Source organism: Cydia fagiglandana, chromosome 5 (genome assembly GCF_963556715.1).
Source record: "Cydia fagiglandana chromosome 5, ilCydFagi1.1, whole genome shotgun sequence".
Classification (NCBI taxonomy): Eukaryota; Metazoa; Arthropoda; class Insecta; order Lepidoptera; family Tortricidae; genus Cydia; species Cydia fagiglandana.
In genome coordinates, this window is record NC_085936.1 from 8,710,943 (window position 1) to 8,735,328 (window position 24,386).

At 35.8% G+C, this 24,386-nt stretch overlaps 1 long non-coding RNA gene across 1 annotated transcript in view; it reads right to left on the reverse strand.

Annotated features, from left to right (window-relative positions):
* The window catches only part of LOC134664810 (uncharacterized), a 244,672-nt gene that overhangs the window by 50,730 nt on the left and 169,556 nt on the right, over nt 1-24,386 (reverse strand). Inside the window, exon 3 of the long non-coding RNA XR_010098290.1 lies at nt 1,156-1,195. This is a non-coding gene — a long non-coding RNA (uncharacterized LOC134664810). The remainder of the gene's footprint in view (nt 1-1,155; nt 1,196-24,386) is intronic.

Genomic DNA, 24,386 nt, shown 5'->3' on the forward strand with positions numbered 1-24,386 from the left:
GGTATATTATATGTATCAATCCAAGTCCGTAACTCTTATTATGTTGTCCATAGAAGTGACCTTATTTTAAAATGATTTTCACCCGGTCATAGTTGGTCGGGCTATTCGGGCCCTCCCTTTATTAAGCATGAATTTAGAGACAATTTGAGAGACATGGATATAAATTCACGAAAATATAAATATGTATTCAGAAACATAAATCCTTTCAAACATTGTGACTAAATATAATACTTATTTATTACCTAATTAAACACGTTTTATACCTACCAACAACTTAACTTTTAAGGGTTCCTTCAGTTTAAGTCTGATTAAATAACAGAAACAAAGACTCTTCATTATGTTTTTAACGGCTTCACCCTGAATGTTGCCAGGAAAGTAAATCCTTTAAGAGTACAGCTTGGAAATAAATAACAATCTTATTTGTTCGAACAAGTTGCACGTAACCTTTGTTCGGATACAATAACTTACAAATTCAAAGCAATGTTCGATTTCAGTCCGATCTCTCGTATTGCAACAAACAAACTATGCCTGGCTGCGCCTGGATTTAAAATAATTGATGTTCTCTGAAGTGAGCCTGAATGAACTGGATAGCAAACGATTTTAAACATTTCGATTTTTTTAAACCGTGCATGGGTTGTAGAATGTACAGGCGAGAGAACCGGACGCAATTTCAATCGCGTGACGTCGTGGCCATTAAGCCAATTATGTGATAAGTGGTGGTGTCACCGGCAAATTTTTCAGTTTTGCTTTTCGAAATACATTTATCCAAACAGAAAAAAAGTGATATTACCCTTGCGTTCTATATGTTTGGCCAACATTTCATACAATTCTATCATCGGATTAATGATGAGTTGCAGCTCTTACAAAACGAACTGGAATATCGGCCCTGTGTAAAATTTGACGTGATTTTTAAGCTAAGCTAAGCTTGGAATTGGAAGGCATAAAAGTAATTATGATTTTGTGACGGCAATATATCAAAAAAAAAGTTTCGTGTTTTAATAATCCTGCGAATATCTTTACAGGCATGCTTTGGAAAGCGAGATTTATTATACCTAGATGGGAAAATATTTTTATCCATTTTAGTTGTAATACAATAAAAACAAAGGTTTTCCAATATAAAACTATAGAATAATAAAATATTCTAATAAAAAATACCTGCGTGATGCCTCAGATTTAACGTTGTATTCAATATTATCTGAAACAATAGAAACATATATAAATTAATTATTGTTATTGTAATAGGTACCTACAAAGAGTCATGTTTAAATAGAAAAATCCATTTAAAAGTGAAAATTTAGATTGTAACTTATATTTAATTAAATATACTTAATAGCATATAATCGAATAAAAGTAGTGGTAGTATTCACTGTACCATAGTTATCAACCAGTAGGCCAAAACCCGGAATTCATCCACATTACTGATGAAACAGGTAGTGGTTGAAAGTATGGATGCGGATTGTGGAAGGTTAGGTTATAAAATTACACGCGAGCGTTATCTAAGACATAAGTCGTCAGTTAACACTTATCCTAGCATTTTATAAAACTTCTAAATTTAACACAATGTAAAAATGCAAAACACCGCTGGATATTCAACCTTCAACACGATATTAAAAACAAGTAAAATTCTAGTAATTTATGGAATTTTTATTAAACGTTCATTTACGAGGAAAATTGAGTAACAAATCCACGCCTGCAATGGCACGAGATTAATGTAATGTCTATTGGTTTGCCGATTGCTCCCTCCTAATGCCCCGATGCCTTTACTATGGTTCCACTAAGCAAACAACTAGTCGGCGGAGTGTTTGTGCTAAACCCAATAAAGCTCCGCTATTTCGCTCCTAAATTAGGTTGCTTTTGGAAACATTTCACATGATTACATTGACAAGGGAATTTTCTTGTCGCTTACTTTCTTAGATGAGAAAAATTCTTGCTGAATTGGGATATACTTCTTATAATTTAGGTAAAACTTGTGAGACGTAAAAAACCGGGCAAGTGCGAGTCGGACTCGCGCACGAAGGGTTCTGTACCATAGGTAATGCAAAAAAAGGCAAAAAAACGGTCACCCATCCAAGTACTGACCCCGCCCGACGTTGCTTAACTTCGGTCAAAAATCACGTTTTTTGTATGGGACCCTCACTTAAATCTTTATTTTATTCTGTTTTTAGTATTTGTTGTTATAGCGGCAACAGAAATACATCATCTGTGAAAATTTCAACTGTCTAGCTATCACGGTTCGTGGGATACAGCCTGGTGACAGACGGACGGACGGACGGACGGACAGCAGAGTCTTAGTAATAGGGTCCCGTTTTACCCTTTGGGTACGGAACCCTAAAAACGATCCTCCGATTTTCAAAGCTTGTGACTAGTAACTGTCAAAACTTATTCAGTTTTATAATTCGAGTATAAAGATCTGGACATATATGGATTATATGGCACTCCAGTTAATAATGTAAAATATGGAAGATATTTCGATTAGTTGAAATTTCCCCGCAGTCGAAATTGGCCCCTGCCCCTTAAGTAATGAACTTTAATAATTCTCAAATTAAAATTAAGCCATAATTATAATCGTTCCCGGCGTTAACATTCTTTAGCCCTATGTAAACGATCGTAAGGATTTAAAAGAAAAGGGTTGTATTATAGAGATAAGATAAGACAAGGGAGTTTATTTAGTCCCAACTTCGGAGAATAATAGCAGCTACGCAATAAAAGAAAGCCTGTATTGTACTGTAGGTTTGTTGTAATAATTAGCGGTAGATTCTACTATTAAATTTTACATTTTTTGCGTTGAAATTTTAATAAAACTGCGTAATTGTTAAGTATAAGTTATCTTTTTATATTCTAAAGCAATTAGCTTTTTCAGTATTCTCTGTAGGCAGTAAGTTACTTGAGTCATTCCCGCAAGACAAATGGAGCGGAGAGCAAAGAGTTGGCGCGTTTAGCGCGTCGTTTGTTAGTATTAGCGAACTTTCTTACCGGGATCATTTATACGAATGTAAAAATAAATCGCGGTCAGTCCGGTGGAATTGTATTTTAATTGAAATCTGCTCAATTTAGTTTTTCAGGGTGTTATGTTATATAAGTTTAAGCTAGTTTAGAAACGGGGGGTTAACTCTTTCCTATAATTACATGCTACGTGCTACACACCGCTACGAACCTAAGTATCGGTATTGTTCAATACGAGAAAATACAGTCAATAACAGCTCTAACAATTTAATTCAAACACTAAAGGTCATACGCCGGGATCTAACGAATATTATCTTCAAAATAATCCAACTAGGTCTGTAATTAAAACATTGCACATGACATAAATTTACTTCAAACAAATTTTAATGGAATATTAATTAAAATCCCGTCATTTAATTTAATCGAAGTTTGATGTAAGCGACACTGGTGGGGTGTGATATCGGGATATTGAAATTAAAACATATTCACGCGGCGTATTAATTCGCATGGCGGTTCCTCGGCTCTTCGCCGACAGGAATTCCCGATTTTAATTGAAGTTGTGATTACCACTATCCTGGCGTGATAGTAACCAAACGCTGGTAACAACACTAATAGGGGGTATTACTGCAATGTTCTGCCGCCAGAGTGCATCATTAAGCTAGCTAGTAAACCATAGAGTAACTTATACATACTGTGCCTTAAACTGTTTTATGACAAGTTTTTACAGATAATAAAATATGACTTCAATGCATCAAGGCGGTTTGTTAATAAGGGCCTACCGTGAAACGCGAAAAACGCGAAGTTAGGTAACAAAATTTCGATTTTCTTGTTTTGCGGTAGACCACCAGTTTGTGATGGATTGTGGTAGTAGCGCCCCCTACGCAGAGTTTCGCGTAATATTCCCTATTTACATATTCATTATTCAACATTATCGATCCACAATTATACCTAATTAGCTACATAAATAACTACTTTACGTTACGAACAAAACAAAAGTAAAACAAATCATCCGCTCGAATCTTTTGCAAATCGAAGGTCTTCTCGTGAATTTGCAATAGCTTTTTAGCTACCCGAAATCAATCGTGGCATTATATTGTTTCGAGGAGAATCTGAAATTGGATCTTAAGGATAACAAGCTTACGACTCCAATTGTGTCGTTGATAAAAGTACGATGTGTCGTTTGGATTGTTGAAGAGTAAACAAATAATGGGAATAAGGGATTGATAGAAGTGAATGAGTTCACGTCCTAAGCAAACTTTTGCAGTGATAGCCGAACTACGGCCATTGTGTCGGATTCAAAACGCCCGACCCACCCAACCATTGTTAAAATATTGATCTTCTATAGTTTAACCTCACGCGTCACACCTGAGCAGAATCTCAAACAAGCATTGTTTTTCACCATTATTTTAACTGAACATTTCTCTTGAAACTATTCTCATAAAACGAAATAGATATATACTCTGTATTTTTAGGTATTAAAGATAAGATAAGATTTAGGTATAAAAGTAAACAAAATCTACCCTCAAATGGCTCCTTAAGCCAGTTAAGGGTAGATGAAAACATTACAGTCATGATTAAATAATGTAGGTCAATTCGTCACTGGTCAGGACGTTCAGTGACTGATCCAGGTGGTTTTGTATTTGGTTGAATAACCAATAAATGTTACAACTACCCGTATATGTACAAATTATTTGTTTACTTTTATTTAAATACCTAAAGATACAGACTATAATTGAAAGAAAGGAATCATGAACTAAGGCAAAAGTGTAACAAGTTCATAAAAATCAGAAAACAAATAGGTGCTGTAATAACGCAAACCACAAAGATGACACACAAAGATGTAGAGTTGACATCAGATTAATTATATTCAGCCCGTGCTCGTGCCGGCACGACACAACTTTAATAAAAGTTAATCTGATTAACACCCAAGTTACTAAGCTCTTTTATTGTCGCTCCGAGTAATGTACACTGGGAAGAAAATATTTTAACACCACTGAAATTAACAGTTACGTACAACGAGCGCGTTAAGACGTTTTATTAGATGCGCCAGGATTGTTGAGGTGGTTTAGTTTTCATCAGCTTTAGGATTGCGTTAGAAATTTAGGACGATAAGATAAGATTTTGTGATAATTTCCACTATTAGGAAATACTATAGTTAATGCTTATTTTATTGTAATGGTTAAAGGTGTGCATGTGTGGAGTTGGGACTAAAGTGCAACCCCTCTTGTATAAAGAGATTAATGAGAGAAGATCTGTGCCTAGCAATTGGATATGTATAGGCACCCGGTCTAGTCAAGCTGACAATCGCTATCGCTTCGATAACGAAACGCTTTGTGTCTCTCTATCACTCTTCCATATTAGCGCGACAGTGACAGTTGCGTTTCGATCGCTACGAAGCGTAAGTGATTGGCATGTTGGCTACGCGGCCTGGTTATGGTGGTAACATGAATAAGAAAGTTTTTTATTTAGGTACGTGCAATGCGTATCTAGTCATATATTTCGCATAAAATTTATGCCGTGGTAAGCGTTGTGAGCCTGATATGTAAGAATGTTCACAATATGCCTAATTTTCTAAAGTCGATTTATGCTAAACAGCTGTCAATTTTATGTAAGTAATTTCCTCCCCTGGAGCTGATTCTTCTTGCACGAAATGGCAAATAAACTTACTTAGACGGGCTCAAGATGCTCAAGTTTAACATAAACAGAAACTTGGGAGTAAATGGAGTGTGAAGTGAAGAGGGAAGGGATCTGTGGGCGGATGGTAAACTAAAATTGTTAAGATCGGTATCGAGATACGAATTAGGTATTTTGTTGTTTAGGAGAGGCTTAAAGCAACATTAGGGATTAAAGTAGATTTTACAATGAGGATTTATCTCGCCGAGTTGGTTGTATAGTGAATAAAGCCCGGCCGGAGGCCCCCCGCCCCGAGGGTTCATAGGGGCTAATACTAGTCGGGATAGCTCACCGGGGGTTCTAGTTTATCAATTTGTATATATTTAGGGATACTTGAATTACCTGATATAAAAAATGATTCGGTTTATTTATTTTATTATAATATATGAAAGTATCTAACGGTTAATTTACATATTTTCTCTTACGTTACATTTTGTAGTCCGCTATGGGCACTATGCACTCTATACAGAGACAAAAAGATTTGCATTGAAATTGAAAAAATGAATGAAAAAAGAGGATGCTATTATCAATATAATAATCTTTATTGCATAGCTCACTATAGAAAACAATACAATGAATAGAGCAACTCAAGGACACAAACTGGGTTGAAAAGTAAAAAAATCAACAGTTTAAACGTTCCAACTATATTTGTCTCAAAATAGAATCACACGACGGTGTCGAAGCAATTGCTTCTCGCGGCTGCTCAAACTGCGACACTGCAAGAGTTAGCCGACACCGCCGGCCGCGAACTTTCACTTGCGTGAAAATTTAAATGTATAAACTAGACAACGTTACGAAGTTAGCGCTTCTAGTTTATTTTTCCGCTACAGGGTGCACGTTTGCTGTAAATACGTGAAAAACTCGACAAACAAGTTACATCATTGTTAAAACAACTTAATCTTCAACAGAATAAAGTTCACTTTTCAAATAAATGTTATAGGAAGACGTGATGTTGCGAAAGTGAACAGTAAAAACTCGTAATTAACGTGGCTTTCATGACGAGCCTGAGTGCAGTGCCCTCAATGGGATTGTTGCTGGCGGATGAAACTAGCCCGGTGTAGCTAGATTTTTTTAACAGCTTAGTTGAAAGGGGAGTGCGACCTCAAAAATATTTTAGAGAGCAATATCCAGCGAACAATTGTTGAACAGTAATTGCATGTTGGATACAATAACTTCAATAAAAAGAACTTCAAAATAAATAAACAACAACAAACAAAATTTGATCCGTCTGTGCAATGTTTTATTTCAGAGCGACGTCTATTATTTGTTTAATTGGAGGTTGCGTCCAATTTCAGTAGCTCATACCTATGCAAGTGGTCCTAGGTTTGTTGAATTGTTGACAGCCTATCTGACTTGCAACAAACGGTTTGAAGTTTTTGCCCTAGTTTGCCTAGTTAGGGAATTCAAAACTCAAGGGATTATTGTATAATTATAAGTATTTTTTTCTAAAATCAACTCTTAATTTACCAAAGATTTTTTCACCTCTGATACTAGAGGACAATTACGAGTGTAATGTTAAATATAGAACTAGTACTTATAGGACTTTATTTCATGAATTTTAGCGTAAAACGCCGCAGGTGCAGCTTAACGCTCTAATGAGGCCGCGGATGCTCCCCGCACGTTATGAAGGGATTATTATCCCCTTTTATGCGCCATGAATAGTGTGTTTTATTAACTTTTTCTAATGTTCACATAGTTTCTACACTTTGAGATACCTACTACATACTCGTAAGATTTGTATTCTTCGTTGATTGTTTATTTAACAGCCAACAGGAGTGGTCATTTCTCCATACAAACGTACTCGACTGTTTCCTCCGTGGGTTTTGATGCTAGAGCAATGATTTTTTCAACACAATTGTCAATACCTGTGTCGGACCGTTTTGCTTTTTTTGATTTTTAAGAGCCCTTCAAAAATGGCCAAAATGGCCTCATTGACTATGCCGCAATGAGAGGCGTAGTATTCAAAACGGATATGAATTAGCCAAAAAAGCAAAACGGTCCGACACAGATAATTTCACAATCATTTAGATTTCCAAATTTGGTTACGATTGGTTAAGTTTTGGAGGAGGAAACAGTCGAGTACGAAACCTCGAGTTTTGGGTTTTTAACGCAGTTTTTCGCCTTGTCCTTATCGCACTAGTTTTAGGAGCCGCTTCCGTTAGCGAGACGGGTATATTTACCTAAAATTTAAAACTCAGCTCCTGTTTCGTCTTAATTTATTTACAAACAAGAAATATATAGTGGTATTCTTCTTCAACCTAGAGTTTTCCCGGCCTAGCGCCAGGGTCCGCTTTCCTGCTCAGTCTTCTCCACTTTGCCCGGTCATCGGCATCATCAGGTGTGAGATTGTTCGCTTCCATACAATACAGTATTATTACTTAAAGAAAATAAGCTTGTGGCGAGCTGTTCGGGAGTAACGACCCCACGGACCCGAGTGCTCCCGAGAGTCGGTCAGGGTCTCCGTCTCCGGCGTGTCTTCGTCGGTCGGAGTGGACCCCAAGGGGACCCGCAGGACTCTCAGCTCTGGCTTGCCTTCATTGGCCGTCCAGAGAGGAGTCGCTAGAGCTATATGCTCCAGGGGTGGAAGTGAAAGATGCATAAGACGCGAGTTGGCACAGTGGCTGTTAACAGTCACTGGGTAGAAAGCGGCGCACACCTCTCGACACCCCTGAGTCGCTCACACCGATGTTGCTCCTGGTCGTCTTCGCGACGGCAGTTTCAGGGGCCCATCTAGTCAGCGGCGAGTCACCGCCTGCCTCGATGACGGTGTTAACATTGTTATGGCAGGTGTCCGGACCTCTTTTACAATAGCCCAGTCTCATAGTCCACCCAAACATCAATCCATAGACCGGAATACTGTTCACTTTTTCTACAATAGTCCCAATGCCTGCTGCGACCGGTTCATGGGTGTCTATTGTTGCGCCTGTGAACGGGTTCCAGCAGGCGTTCTACATGACATTAAAGCTCTCCAAGGGGCCTCTACGTGTTGGATCTATATCCCCGCGCAAGCCTATCAAAAGACCGGGATTTATAGGCCCGTGAAATCCAAAACTAACTTAAAAATAAATTATTTAATTAAATTTTAATTTTAAAATTTAAATCAGGCAACAAAGCCCATATTACAAATACCCTACAGACTTAACATGCATATGTATTTTATAAACTTAAAACTAAACACTATTTATGCGACAAAACGGCTCCATTGAATCGACTGTTTTAGTGTCGGATTCGGCAGTTTGCCCCGGAACCTCCGAAACACGACACCCTTCACATATTACACATGACTCCTCTCACAAAGGATTAGGTCTTTTTAATGTTATTTAAAACTAAAGTAGGTAGCATGTGTCCTACACCACAGGGTTAAAATAAAGTTAGTTTTTATTATCATATTTCAATCAAAGCCGTACTTTAGCCGTGAAAAGGTAATAAACAGAGTTACTTTCGCATTTGTTAATATTACAAATGTGTAACGTTACTTTAGATAGTTCCGAACTTGTATGGTGTTTTAGCACTTACTACCTATCTGCTTACTTGTAATCTGGCCTTCTTAATAATAAAGGCATCTCTCCCATTTCCGAAGGCAATCTTTAGCAAGATTTAGGCAAGAACTTTCACTATTTACTGAATACATACTCATATATTAAGATATTTATTCTCATAATATAAAATTACAATATACAATATCTTGAACATTAGTTTAGTTTAGATTACTACACGAATTTGTAATACAATAATTACATACAATTTACATTATTTAATAAATTTAAAAATATATGTTAAATATATAGTTACTAAGTAATCATATGTCAACAGTTTTATCCATTTATGTGATGTCCAACTAAAATATATATGAAAATATACAACGCTGCAATACAACGGAACTAAATAGTTGCTAAAGCCGATAACATTGTATACTACGTCGAATATTTGCTTAGTGAGCGGAGGTTGACCACATACCGATATCTTGATGAACATTAATTAAGGAGCGTCCCTCCATCAACGACCTTGACGATACATTTAACCGGCACGTGTAAACTTAATTTTAATGTACCTACTAATCATCGTATCTTTAAAATATGTAATGTGTGACGTTAGAATCGTCACAGTTTTTGTTTGGTTGTATTTAAAACTAAATCTCTCAAAAACTAACATGTCACGGCTTTAACCCTACTTATTCACCATTAAGTTATGCTCGTAGCGCTACGTCGTAGCTGGTATGGTCCCAACTTATTTAAAATAAATTACTGAACCGTGAAAAGGTTAAAGAATTTTTCGTTGTTATCCCCAAAATAAACCTAAACAAAGACAGAAATGGCCACAGACATACTCGTAAGTTAAATTTCCATACAGAACCTCATTTAAGCGTTCACAGGTGTACATTAAGCCAGTCGGATAGAGGACTGTGGCTTCACCGAAATTGAATTTAAAAAATATTACCGCCCGCGAACTGTTGGCCTCTCTCCAAAAGACAATACGTAGCGCCCGTCTTGTATATTATATATTCATTTAAAAGAAATATGTACTTACTCTTGTGTAAGCAGGGCTGTGAGCACTGCTCGCGCTTGTTAGCAACTGAACGCTCGGAGCTTCTGAATAATGACCTACAGTTTTATAATACCCATAATATAATGTATTCCCTGTACCTTGCTGAGTCACCGTCTATTTTAGATCGTCTGATAAATTCAAGTCTCCAACGGAGCTCAAAGTGTATTGAAAATTTAAAGGGACTTTCAATTTAGTTAAAATTTTTACGACGACGTTTATATTGGTACAGTCACAGATAAACATGGATACCCTTCGTCTCCTTTACCTCATTTGGTTTTATGTATTTATATAAATACCTATATACATGGGTAACACGAAGAAATAGAAGTGTAATATGCCTCTCCATTACTACAACCTACCAGTTTTATTAAGATAAAGATTTCACTAGCTCGTTTACATTAAATATAGGTTAATAAATATTGGCGTTATTTATATGAAATATAATAGTGCAAGGAACTCGTATAAGCAATAAAAAGTATAATTAATGCTTTTAATATTCAATACGAACGCTCAAAGTTAAACAACGAAACTTGTAACGTTTTCGTTACGTTCGTGTCGGAGTCAGAGTATAGCACTTACACGCGAATGTTTTGGAAGTGAACAAAACAGCGGTTCCGGTACGTGGAAGTTTTTGCATTAGCCCCTGGCCAGTCTGTTTGTTTCGTACCTTCGAACCTGCTCTGTTCGGGGTCTCATTTAAAAACTCTCGCCCGACAGAAATTTTAATCATAAAGAGACAATGGAGATGCTATTCACTAAACTTTCGGCCAGACTGATTTATGCAACTTTTTCACCAGCGTTTAACTGACTGTGGTTAATATGATAAATATGTTTGGGGCTGTTTAGAACGGACGAGTTTTGTGGCTGCGTGCGCAATGTTTTAACTCGACAGATAAATCTTATTACGGTAAACGGGAGGTCTGGAACAATGCCGTCAAATAACACCCCGAAAAGTTTAATAGACCCAAAACTCCTTGCTCATCCAACATCGGCGGGGTGTAAGCCAAACGAAAATTCCGTAGATAATTTTCTACCTTTACCCATTTGCTTAACTTACCTCACTAGCGCGATAAACTACGTTGTTAACCCACATCCTAAGCAAACTTCGTAATCGTGAAATCCGATAATATAAGTGGGTCGCAGAATAAGTTTATAATAAATTCTAAGTGACTTAAGACAGACGCTCACAAACTTGCAGATAAAAATTGGGGACTGGAAAGTATCCAGCGGGCGCCGCAATGGGCGGGCGATATATTTCACATTCAATTTTAAGGAAAGAGCGTCGTAGGCTACTTTGTGTAATGCACAGTCGTTGCTTATTTACGTGGGCTAAAATATAAACGTTTCAAGGTAAGACACTTTAGTCACTGTCACATTTTATATCTTTAATTTTGATGTTATAATTTTTGTATTAAGCTTGGATGTAGGTACCTAGTTCAGGTAATGATAATAAATCTTATGAGGAAATATTATCTCATCTACACTACACACCTTATAAATGAAACCGCCCCATAAAACAAACAAACAATCCCTCAACGCGTCTGTCTGTTTGTGTATTTGTTTGTTTGTTCGCTATAAGTAAACTCAAAAACTACTGAACGGATTTTAATGCGGTTTTCACCTATCAACAGAGAAATTCTTGAGGAAGGTTAAGGGTGTACCTATAATTTATTAACCCGTGCGAAGCTAGTTCGCTAGTTTCAATTTAAGAGAAAATGCTACTCATTATCAATTTATGCAACGCAATGCATATTATTATAGTGTTAACCAGTAGGAGCCTAACTTAGGTAGGTACATACATAACAAACGATTAATCAAAGTTATTTTAGAACGTTATTAGAAAATATATTTTCGTCATATTATGCAAAAAAACTTGGAGAGCTCATTTAAAATTTCGTAATTATTTTAAGAGTTCAATTATATCAAATTTTCCATTTCCAAGGGGAGCATTATGAGATTTCTCGGTCGGTTTAGACGATAATGAGTTTCCGGGATAACAGTTTACCGCGGCGAGCTTCAGTAGCCGCTTCATTTTGGTATACCATCTATTAAATGGAATATCAAATATAACGTTAACTGGGGGATTAAAAAGTTTGATTGAGGTTTCTAGACCTGCCCTAAAATAACATGTTTATTTAGTGACCCACCACCATAGACTAAACAAATATATGGTTCTTAACGAGTTTTGTCTACTAGGCTTAGATTTAATACGACAATCGAAATGAAATTTAGTCGCGTATTAAATAAGCTCGAAAACTACAACTTTCGAAAGCAACATTGATGTAATAATCGTCAAAATTGAAACCAGTGGCCGAATTCAATATGTATTTATTTTGATACGCTTTATATTTGAATGAAATTTGGCTTCTAATGTTACAGAATTTAATCATGACACTATCCAAGTTAATCCTTTCCATTATTTCGTACAACGATTGTGCTTCATAATTGATAATATTTAAAACTTTTAGCGGTAACACGTACCAACATAAAACATCTCCCCTGTAACCCGGAAAAATATCATATACATATATTGATGTCGTGATCCGCTGACACACATTTAAAATAAAATGGGAAGGCACAAATCACTTAACGTCCTGCGATTTATCTCGCGTTCAACTTAATGCGGGTAATTAGTTAACGGCACGGTTTTAATAACGCACAATTTTTGGCAAATTAACAAATCGCCAAAGCTTCTAAAGTAAACGTTGGACGACGTACTAACTATGTCATAGTGGTTCATAATTTAAGGTGAAGGTTTCACATGTGCTAACAAATTAGGTGTGTGTTTGAATGCGGAATATAAGATAAAAATATTTCGCATGAAAACTATTTCTTATAAATTCCACTGTTCCACGGTACACAGTGTAGGTACCTACACTGCTGCGGATAGGCCGCCCTTTTTTTTCTTCTTTAAAACACAAACGTAGATAACAGTGCTACGACGTAGCGCGTAGTCTGTTAATCTGAAGCGGCATTCGAATAATATAACTTGATCTCAGTGTGACATCAATGCGTATTAGCGCACGCTCTAGTACAAAAGAACGAGCGTGATTCGTCAATAATTTGCTAAAGATACGATATGGATCGGGAATATCAGTGTCATAAGTGAAGAAACATCACTATTGACACTGACATATCTGATCCATTCGTATCTTTAGCAAATTTTTGACGTATCATAAAGTTCGAATCAGGGCGTGAGCATCGTACAAGATTTTCATCGCTATTGTTTTGTTAAATTGGAGTCTGTAAGCGTTCATACACTTACCCAATTTCATGTGACCAATTACGCAAACCAGTTTATTTATAATATTTTAAACTTTCGCGTTTTTAATACATATTAACTCACATTATAGACGGGTCTAACGGTCATTATGTGTGGTGGGTGGTTTGAAAATGTGATGTCTACCCCAAACTTTTCCATACACTTTTCGTCGGGTAGATGCACAAATCTCTGTTTTGACATTTTGCTGGGACATCAGTCAGCCGCGACCACGACCAGTGAAACCTGTGTCGAAACGTCGGTAAATCAGTTTATTTATACTCGTAAGTATGTTACTTTTTCTCTACCTATATATAACATTATTGATAACTTCGCTTCCATAACCTGCTTGTTTACATAACCTGTTTGCTCATATTTACCTACATAAATATTTTTCGGCAAACTTTTCTTATTAATTTAATTGGGGCCGAGAGCCGCACGGAGGGTAATTTATCATAAAATGAGATTATGCTAACTTATTTTTTAGATAATTGTCTGAAGCGGAAAAGTTAAATGCTCACATTATTTATTTTTAATACCCTCAATGACCGCAATTTGGTTTCTTTGTCGGGTGACATAATTATATTTATGGGCTAAAAGCTAACTGAAAAAAACCGGAATTGAAAAAAAGTTTAGGATTTTTCTTCATTGTTTTGATTAGCTAAAGTCAATGTTTGTAATATAACGACAACTTAAGTATTTATTAAAAGCCTTTTACCTATTCAGCTTCAAGGTATGGCGAATTACAGACTTAGGTAAATGCATGCATTCACACGAATAAACATAACCCGCCCTATTACTTCAGCTTGGTAATAATTTGTCGGTTCAGCAACAGTATGAAAATAATGATGTCTTATCTTATCTTATCTTATCTTATCTTATCTTATCTTATCTTATCTTATCTTATCTTATCTTATCTTATCTTATCTTATCTTATCTTATCTTATCTTATTGTTTTCGGGGGCCCTTGCGGATACACTTCGACCCATAGGGATAATTTGTGCAGTTACCCTTTTGTGCAGTTAAAATAATGATGTCAATGTCACAATGCGGCCACATCGCACCAGGGAGTGAATTCCGTCACGGACTTTTTCCAAGCGACTCACCTCTTGGTGATATTTTTTAAATTCAATTTCGACGCGACCCGCTCCAGTACTCTGTCTAATGTACCCGCGGTGTACGTATTTACTTAGGTTTCCTTGCTCGAGTAATGCTTATAATATTTTTATAACTATATCTTGTCTGTGGACTATATTTAGGGGTGCCCGCCTCATAATAAGTAACGCTAAGTTGACGGAGTTATTTATAGTAAGGACGTATTAAAGACTTCTTAGAGTTACTTTATCATTTTAGGAAATATTCCTAATTTATAGGTATTGTTTCCGATCTACTTGGTAACTTTATCATAGATACAGAATATAATAAATAACACTGGCTACTGTAATTCAGTTAGTAAATTAATTTGTATTTTGTTAGTAATATGGTTAATTCCTCCACTCGTCTCTATTTAGTGCAATATCTGGCCAGCCTCTCAAAAAGGAGTCCAAGTTATCCAGCCATCGCCGACGAGGCCATCCGGCTCCCCGGTTAGACTCGTGGGGCTCCCACTCTGTGGTTAACTTGGCCCACAAGTCGTTCGGCATTCGGCAGACATGGCCAGCCCAGTCCCATTTTAACTTGGCGTGGAGGAAGAGGGGGGAGGCCTTTGCCCAGCAGTGGGACACAGTGGGCTTTGAATAATAATATAATACGGTTAATTGTGTATATGTAATATTTTGTATGTAGGTAATGTTGAGGGAAAATGAATTATGGGAATGGCTTCGCTTTGAACTTTCGTAAATAAATATTCTTCTGAAGTGGCTATTTATTGAAAACACAAAATTGATTTCAGTTACTGAGTTGAATCGACACTGATTATGTATAAATCAAACGGCTGTTTCAAGTCTATGTTAATCCAGATGTACACGATCTTGCTTCCACTTCGTACTGAATAAAGTAATTATCACAGTAGTTATGAAATTGTGACAATTATTCAAATCATGCGTGAAGCTAAACTGTAACCCGATTTCATTGCACACATATAATTATCGGCGAGATCATGAGATTCAATGGATATTATAGATTGGCTTCAGTGTTCAATGATTAACCTGATTAATAAACCTGTGTTGCCTAATTTATTGTTTTCATTTGAACTAACTACATAAATAGTAATAATTCGAAACAGCAAAATGTATACTTAGTTATAATCACCAGATTAAAACAAGTGTGATGACCTGATGACGTATTATTGACGAAATTATTTTACAGTTGTCTGACACTTTAAGTGGCATGGTAGATTTTAATAAAAATGAGGTTATCAACATGAAACGATATAGCTACAGAGGATTATATAGTAAGTAGTTAGGTAAATACAGCCACAAAACATTCAAAATTGCACGTTTTGTATCCATATAAAAAAATAATACACCGTCCCAAATATCAGCAAGCATATGTAACGAGTCGATAAAATGCAAACTCCCCCTCAAATCCCCTGACGCAAGCGAGACATATTAAAAGCACATTGACATAAAAACAGTCTCCCCTGTAACCAAAAGCCCATCTAGTGAAATTGCCATCCGCGCTCATTACCGACTGAGCCAACCGCGGGATCCGATATCCCGGCACGTGACTAAAGGAAATTGAAATCTCTATCGGTTAATCGAAATATTCAATTGAATTTTTAGAAATAGAATTTTAATTTCCAAAACGTAGTGCATGTTTTGTCGTGAATGAATGCCGCAGCGGATATCCTTTGTCAGGTTTGTTTTTTATGTTTTTCTCGAGTGATATCCACTAGAAAACGAACGTGCTAAGTTTTCCGATAAATACTCTAGCATTCAATTGGCTGTGAGCGATACCGTTTTTTAATGGAGTCTCGCTCTTGGGTGCTAAAAAAGGATTGCTAACCGTTTTTTACTCATTGGTTCAACATCCAGATAAAAGAAAGTGGAGCAAACTGCGTTTAACTCCCTCTGCCATGTCGTCCGCTGTTTAATCTGCGAAGGATTTATGAAGTCTCAGTTACCAGGCAATGGAGCGGTGCTATCGCTCGAAGGTCAACGGTCACCTGTAGGAAAGAGAAAATAAAGGTACCTACAGATCCGTGATAAGATAAGGGATGAAGGGCGCAGGCGTATTCCACCCTGATGGAACCCCTTATTATGAACCAGCACGGCTTGGCTCTTGAACACGTTTGCTTGCCACAGTTAAGATTGTTTCGCTCGTCGTTCAATTCCCCTTTTTCCGTTACAGGAATTTATGAATTTTCCGCGAATCCTGTAAAAAATTGGTTTCAAAGAACGGCGGGCTTATTAATCTGTCTCCGTAATGTAACGGATGTTGTCGTTTCCGTCGCCTGTTTACTGTTTTTTGTATTATAAGAATCTGTTATCTTTGAATCCGATCAGGCGCTGTTTTAGAAAAGCCTGTAACTGGTAGTAAAGAATAGGTACAATATTCTTTATTGGTCAAAACAACAAAAATAAACTTAAACAAAACAATATGATTCGTAGCCAAAAACAGCCCTTTCGAGAAAATACGATATTCCATGCAAATTTTATTGTCTTTGAGAAAAAGCAAAAGAATCAACAAATTTGACTTGGTGTGTAAGTAAGATTGAGTATTTAATTGAGAAATTAACAAACACTCGATTATTTACTTACATTAGCACAAATAGGTAAATAAAAATTATTATTTGTTCCCCACCTCAAAAAGTGCACAGCGTCGCTAAAGAAGTTTTCACTTCAAAAAATTAAAAACGTGGGGTTATCCGCAGATGGTCTAGAACGCAAAATGACTAGTGAGTATTTTTCTAAACAGATATTTCTGAGGTCAATAATTTAACAACATAATTGACTATGGGCTTCAAAATTTGAACCAATTATTATTTCAGGTTAAGGTGTATAAACTGAGGCGATTATATACCTCTAACGACTATTAGCAGCGTCGAGCCGGCTTGCATGACAGAAAGGTGTAAATGGAGGCAAATTCGTCAATTTATATGCGAGACAGGCCGCCTTTGAGATGGCATTATTGCTTTGAGCCTAGGCTCGCGTTGCTTTAAAAATGTTATTTAGGTTATCTACGAGTTTAAGTTTACCTAGTTTACGAGTTATAACTAGTTGAAATTTTTTTCCTGGCTTGGTTTATAAGAAAAATTAAAGAAGTATGTATTTTTATTTAGTTTCGGTACATGTATCCTTAGATCCTTACATTAAATTACTCTACATAAAAAAGTCACTTTTGTTTACAAATTATTGAATATTTTATTAGGTTACTGTTGTTACTAACATAAATGATAAGCAATAACTAACAAATTTATGAACCATAATGTTGTCTTTATTTATTTATTTTATTTTATTTTATTTATTAGGAAAACTTACAGCTTGAGTAACAAGTTAGGTAATAACATAGAAACAGTAAGCCAATTACAAGTTTCCACAGGTAGAAACTGTATAAAGTATATAGCGTGCGAACTTACAAATTTAATAAATAATACTTACTTAATATTTTGCTTATCATGCTTAACATGGAGAATAGACTTACACAGTGGACGAGAAGAACAAAAGAGAAATACTAATATATTAAAAAAAAAACGACAGAAGTAGGTACATAAGTGTTAACAGTGGGAGAAGTCTTGGCTCATTAGTTTGCGTATAGAACTAAAGCTGTCACAGAACAGATCGATGAAATCATGATGTTTGCAAAGCTGATTGAAAGACCTAGAAGCTCTTAGAAGAAAGGAGTTTTTCCTGTATTTACTACGAACAAAGGGAATATGGAACGTTTTTTTGGTGCGACAAGGTATGCGTGAGGGGACTGAGAGCATCAATTTCGCTAATAGATCAGGACAGTCTACATAGTTCTGAGCAATTTTCATAATGTAAATTACGTCAGATATATTACGCCGGATATAGAGAGGTAGAAGATGAAGTTTGGTACAATGCTGATTATAACTTTGTTTTGGAATTTTGAATTTAAATCTCAGAAAACGAATAAACTTTTTTTGGATTCTTTCAATTTTTGAAGTATAGATGTCATAACAGGGGTTCCAAACCTGAGAGGCATATTCTAGATGGCTTCTTACAAATGCACAGTAGACAATTTTAATTGATTTTAATCTTTTGAAGTTCTTGCACGAGCTTAAGATAAAACCAAGTGCCTTAAATGCTTTATTGACTATTGAATCAACGTGCCGATCAAAGATCAACTTATTGTCCATTACGACACCCAAGTCTCTTATTTCACTACACTTGGAAATAACCTCATTTTTTAACATATAGTTAGAGTTTAATAAAGAAAATTTAATTTAATTTTAATTTAATAACTTAGATATTAAGTATTTTAATATTAATGCATTTAAGAAGCTTAAGATTGCAGTCGAATTACCCAAGAATATCTCGGTCGTTCGTATCAATTAACTATGTGATTTTTATGGTTATAATAAAGCCTTATTACGCGGCAAGCGGCGGGGCTCGTTAAAAATCTCTTTTCACGTTGCTTGACTTTAATTATCCGTTTTCTTTGTTCACGAAGCGTTGGGTCTCGGAACACCTGGCAAATAGTTCGTTGTATTTTACTAACCGACTTATAAAAATAAACGTTTCGGCGTTTTACCGACAAAAATGACTTTTCTATTACCTTTGTTTTAATTGTTTTGCCTGCTATGATAATAAAGCAATTTCTTTTTACTGCAGGCTGGTTGTAAAAACGTCTGTAATCGAGATTACGTTCGGTAACATTTTTTTTGTAAGGGAATTTTAATAGTTCCATGCCAAATAATGGTAATCTATCCATCGAATATAGTTAGTGTAACCGCACCTTAATGTTTAACCAAGAAAACATAATATGAAAGTGGCTCTTAATGGTTCGTGTAATATAATATAACACACGACAGGATTGCTGCGTAGTCATTTCCTTTTTCTTGAACTTGGTTCGACACGCTGCCGCTTGTCTAGACAGTAGCTAACATAATATAATAATATGTTGTACAACATATGCTGACTTTTACATCCATGGAATTTTTATACGCAAGCGTCTACAAGTAAGTAGGTTCATAAATTTTGAATTTTATTTAAACTATCAAACAGTCACAGTCGCTATAAAGTCAGATATAATAAACTGAGAGTAATTATTAGTTACCTATTACGTGTGCCACAATATTATTGACATTATCACAGGTCGCGTAAATATTCATGAGTGTTTTTGGTGTAAAATAAACACTGTTCATAGTGTTTATTCAATCATTCAGCTAGCGTGATTGGTAAGTGATATAATTTAATTGTGGGCTTTGAATCAATGTTGCGCATATCTGGGCGCATGAACGAGAATAAATAACACTAACGTAATTGTAATTATTAAATATTAATAAAATGTACATAAAATATGTTCTTTATAAACAACTAGATAAGAATTGTAGTAGATTCTTGGTAAGGGTGATTTTGGAAATATGGAGTCTTAGAAAAGATTTTAATATCTATGTTTATTAAGTACGTAAGTTACATTATAAATGGGAAATAGTGCTTGAATACTACATATACCTATATTTAATTGTTATGCCTACATTGTTGGTTACCTCAAACGAATAATACCTATATTGTGATTAGATATTTATAAATTTAAACACGCAATAATTGTTTCGGTACTTGGTATCGGTTCGTCTCCAATTATTGGCGCCATAAAACTGACCGAGGGTTTGAAAGTCACTCATGTGACTGAACAAAAAACTATCACTTGAAGCTGACCACTACACAGCACATCACTTAACTCCACTATAAACTTGTTACGTATTTTAGACGACTTTAACTTTCCACAACACTCCTTTTTTCTCTCGCTTCCAATCACTTTTTATTACAGTGTTTGAAGATAAAGCACTTAGTGTTTGCGGCTTTGTAAGGTCTTTGCGGTACTGACTTTCAGTGGAAGAGTTGTGGTTTTAACGAATAAAAGGCAATGGTGCAGTTGGCTGTTGTTTAAATGATAACATTCGACTTGCTAGGTTTAGAATGACCTAGTTTAATCTAGCTAGCTAAAGAAGAAAAATAAAAGTGTCGTGTTGTATGTTGGAGATCAATTATCGAGCGAAATTTTGTATCATAATCATAATTTACAGTAATTTACGGTTTGTACACTTGTACAATCTGTATCCACATACGTAAGGTCACAATATGTTTAGACATTTTATTCCACCCTTTTTCACGTTTAGCTACACCTATTACCAAATTTTGTTTAATTATTCTTAATTACCTAGCGAACATTTGATATTATTTTAATGTAGACATCAGTCTTCATCATTAAGGCTTCCAAAAATTAATGAATGATGAAACAATATCCTCAGGAAAGTGGAATTCTTCTGACATTAAATCAGCTGGAGGGAATGTTGGTAGTTAAGAGAAAAATATCCTGTTACAGTAGAAAATTAGAGAGAGTCCTGGCAAGAGGAGGGTAATTTTAGGCTCCATTTACCTTATTACATCGCGGCAGATAACGGGCACATACGAAAACCTCGGTATCAAGTACAGCTATTAGTAAACTTACATAGCAGGTTTCCCTAACTATTACCTTGAGGTCTATTCAGATAGTAGTTTCTTGTAATAGATATGATCTGTCAAAAATGACATTACAAATAAAAAACAATAAATCCTATCTGAATAGACTGCTTGTGACTGCCTATATAATTAGAGTTCTACCTCCCCTTTACGTTCTACCTTCCTATGTTATTAGAGTTATATGATAGTCAGCAAATGAGCAGAGGAGCCTCCTGATGGGAGACACTAATAGACATAAGCAACCCCTAAGAACGCTGAATACCCGCTTTTTTAAAAACCCCATGTCGTAATGCTTAGGAGGTACCTATTAACTCGTTCCACATTCTGGAAAAAAACGAGCGAGATGCCCGCTTATTCTTGGTGTGCCATTTATCTAAGACGTGAGAATGAGCTTTGCTTCTTTAGAGGGAGTCAGAGCATTCCCCATTTTACAGACGGTAGAAAAAGCATAGAGAGAAAACGTCTCTTTGAAAGCTAAGAGCCATCAGTAAGTTTAGGATCTCTAACAATACGAACTTCATCTCCATCCGCCTGATGATGAGCCAAGAGGAAGGAGCTGGTATTGTGGACCACCAGACCAGAGATTAGATGAGTACATATTCTAAGAGATCTTATTAATTTCTACGTATTTTACGAGTACACACTACACACTTTATTACTAGATTTCATTCATAAATTATCCATGCACTTTTGTAGCTGGATGTACTTAATTAATACCTCATAAACGATATCAATCTGTTGATACAATCATAGAGACCTATTTTGAGTAAAATCGAGACCGCATCTCGATAGATTTTGAGAGAAAAGTGTAAGCGGTCCAATATATCAAAGTGTCCCATGTCTCAGTCTCCACTTACTGTCACGTAGAAATGAGCTGCGCAGTACCTATTATAAATAGACGAAACGAAAAGGACGCATAAAACTCAGGTTACACGCTTCGCCTTACGTGAAGAAAAATTTGTCAGAAATGCGATTCCTTGAGTGACAGTACAATAGGTTTAATCTTCGCGTAGAAGAAAATGTGATGTTGGAATACGGAAGCCGCGGGTAATAGAAAAAACGTCAGGTTTTTATGCTCATAAAATTCTCTTTGAAACTCGTTAAGCATGAAGGAAGGAATAAATACGAATCTGAGGGGACTCCAGAACCTACGTTAATTAAAGGCTAATTAACCTATTTAGGGTACTTTCTCTGGCAACAAGAACTAGTGAATTTATTTCATTACATTACAGTTTGAACGTAAGAAAATATAACAGTTTAAAAGAAAAGATATGAAAATAGCTTTATTTTCATATAGGTAATAGATATACGTGATCAGTTTTATTTCTCTACGTGATCGAATTAGAAATGAGGAGATCCGTAAACGAACTAAAGTCACCAACATAGCCCACCGAATTAGCAAGCTGAAGTGGCAATGGGCAGGCCACATTGCACGCAGAGAAGGTGGCCGATGGAGTCGAAAAGTGCTCCTTCCAACCGGTACATATGGAGGTCCAAGGGGGAAGCCTATGTTCAGCAGTGGACGTCTTATGGCTGAGATGATGAATAGATGAAAATTATAACGAAGTGTCTAACAAAAGAACATTTGGAAAGAGAACAAATTTTGGATTGTGCATAAAACTTCAACGGAGTATGCGAATTAGTTACCTCTCGTAACATTGAGTATAATAATATTTCAGCAATAGGAAGAAAGTTTTCTTTTCTCTAGGTATATTGTTTTGTGGGATACCTTCTTCTTCTTCTTCTTCTTCTTTTTAGCCCTTTTCAATCTTTGAGATGTAGGCCTCCTTAAATTTTTGCCATTCTGGTCTATTTTGTGCTCTTTATACCCATTTTGATGCAGCTGTTCTTTTGATGTCATCATACCAACGCATCTTTGGTTTTCCTACTGGGCGTAACTCTCCCCAAGGTCTCCACTCTACCAGCCTCTTACACCACGAGCCGTCTTTCCGGGCGACATTTTGTTAGACACGTGTGGGATACCATGCTAGATATAAACATACATGTTTAAGTATTCTTACTCGACCACCGAAATTGGGAGGCTTTTCGAAAATACATATACATATTGTATGAATATATGTTCATATAACTTTTATTGCGGTTTGAACTTCGGATTTGTCCCAACTCACCCCATTTTACGGCATTTAAACGTAAACAAAAAGCAGTAGATCTGCCCGAACAGCACTCAACCTGTCATATTACGTCATTATATTGCATTACTTTACGGGCTTTTCTCTCTTGAAGATTGTTGTTAGATCAAACAGGAACCCAATCAAAAGTAAGCCGTTGTTCAAAGTAAACAGGTAGGTACCTAAGTCGAGTTCTAGATTGACAATCAACGATTATTTAACCCTTAAATGCATGATTTTTTCTTTTTACCCGAAATTAATCTATGTATCACATAATTGTTTGCCGATTCTAGGAAAAATAACAAAAAAAAAATTACTTCGATTTTCACTGCGAAATCAGTGTTAGAAGTTGAATTGGCTAAATCATATAATTATATGTAAATATATAATTTTTAGTAATAGATACATATATGAAATTTTTTACTACCATTAGAAGGGTACACTATTTGTGATATACCTATGATAAAGGTTTTAAATATAAAATAATTACATACCCCGAAAACACCGTTCAAAATCACATACTAAAAATTAACAACTTCTGGATTTTTCCAAGCTTTCCGACTTTTCGTCTTCAGACGAATGTAATTTTTATAAATTAAAAATATTGCGTAAATTTAACCCTTAAATCATCACCCTACTACTTGACGTTTGGTATAAAGGTGCGTTCACGAACGTAAGCCTTTTTTTATCTGTGAGCTGTTTAATGCTTTGTAGACATTTGGCATCACTATGCATTTAAGGGTTAAGATCAAATAAGACGACATTATGTTTTAAGCACCTCTTTTTACTTGCAAAGTTAAGGTTTCGACTAGCAAATATTGGAAATGTTCCTAAGCGTTTTGGTAATTGAATGAGTTGCGCTTTGTACTTATATTATATTTGCAACAATTTTTATTTTTAACATAATCGTTATACACCGTGTTTTTTTTGATTTCCGTTAATTTCAAGGGTGCATTCCTGAGCTTAAATCAAGTAACTTTCTCAAAGACACCTATGTTCTAATTAACTCCAATTCGGAGATAATCAATCATTATTATTTTTTACTATAAGGCATCTACAAACGTGTACACTTGCCTCAGGGCCGGTTCACATATTGATTAGTGTTTAGAATGATTTCATACATTTGCTAATAAACTTAAGTACAATCTCGGTCGATCGATGTTCGAAATGACATTGATATGTCACAGATTTCAATTGTTTAGTTGACTTAAATGTAATACTCGTGTTACAACAACGTTATATGCTACATTT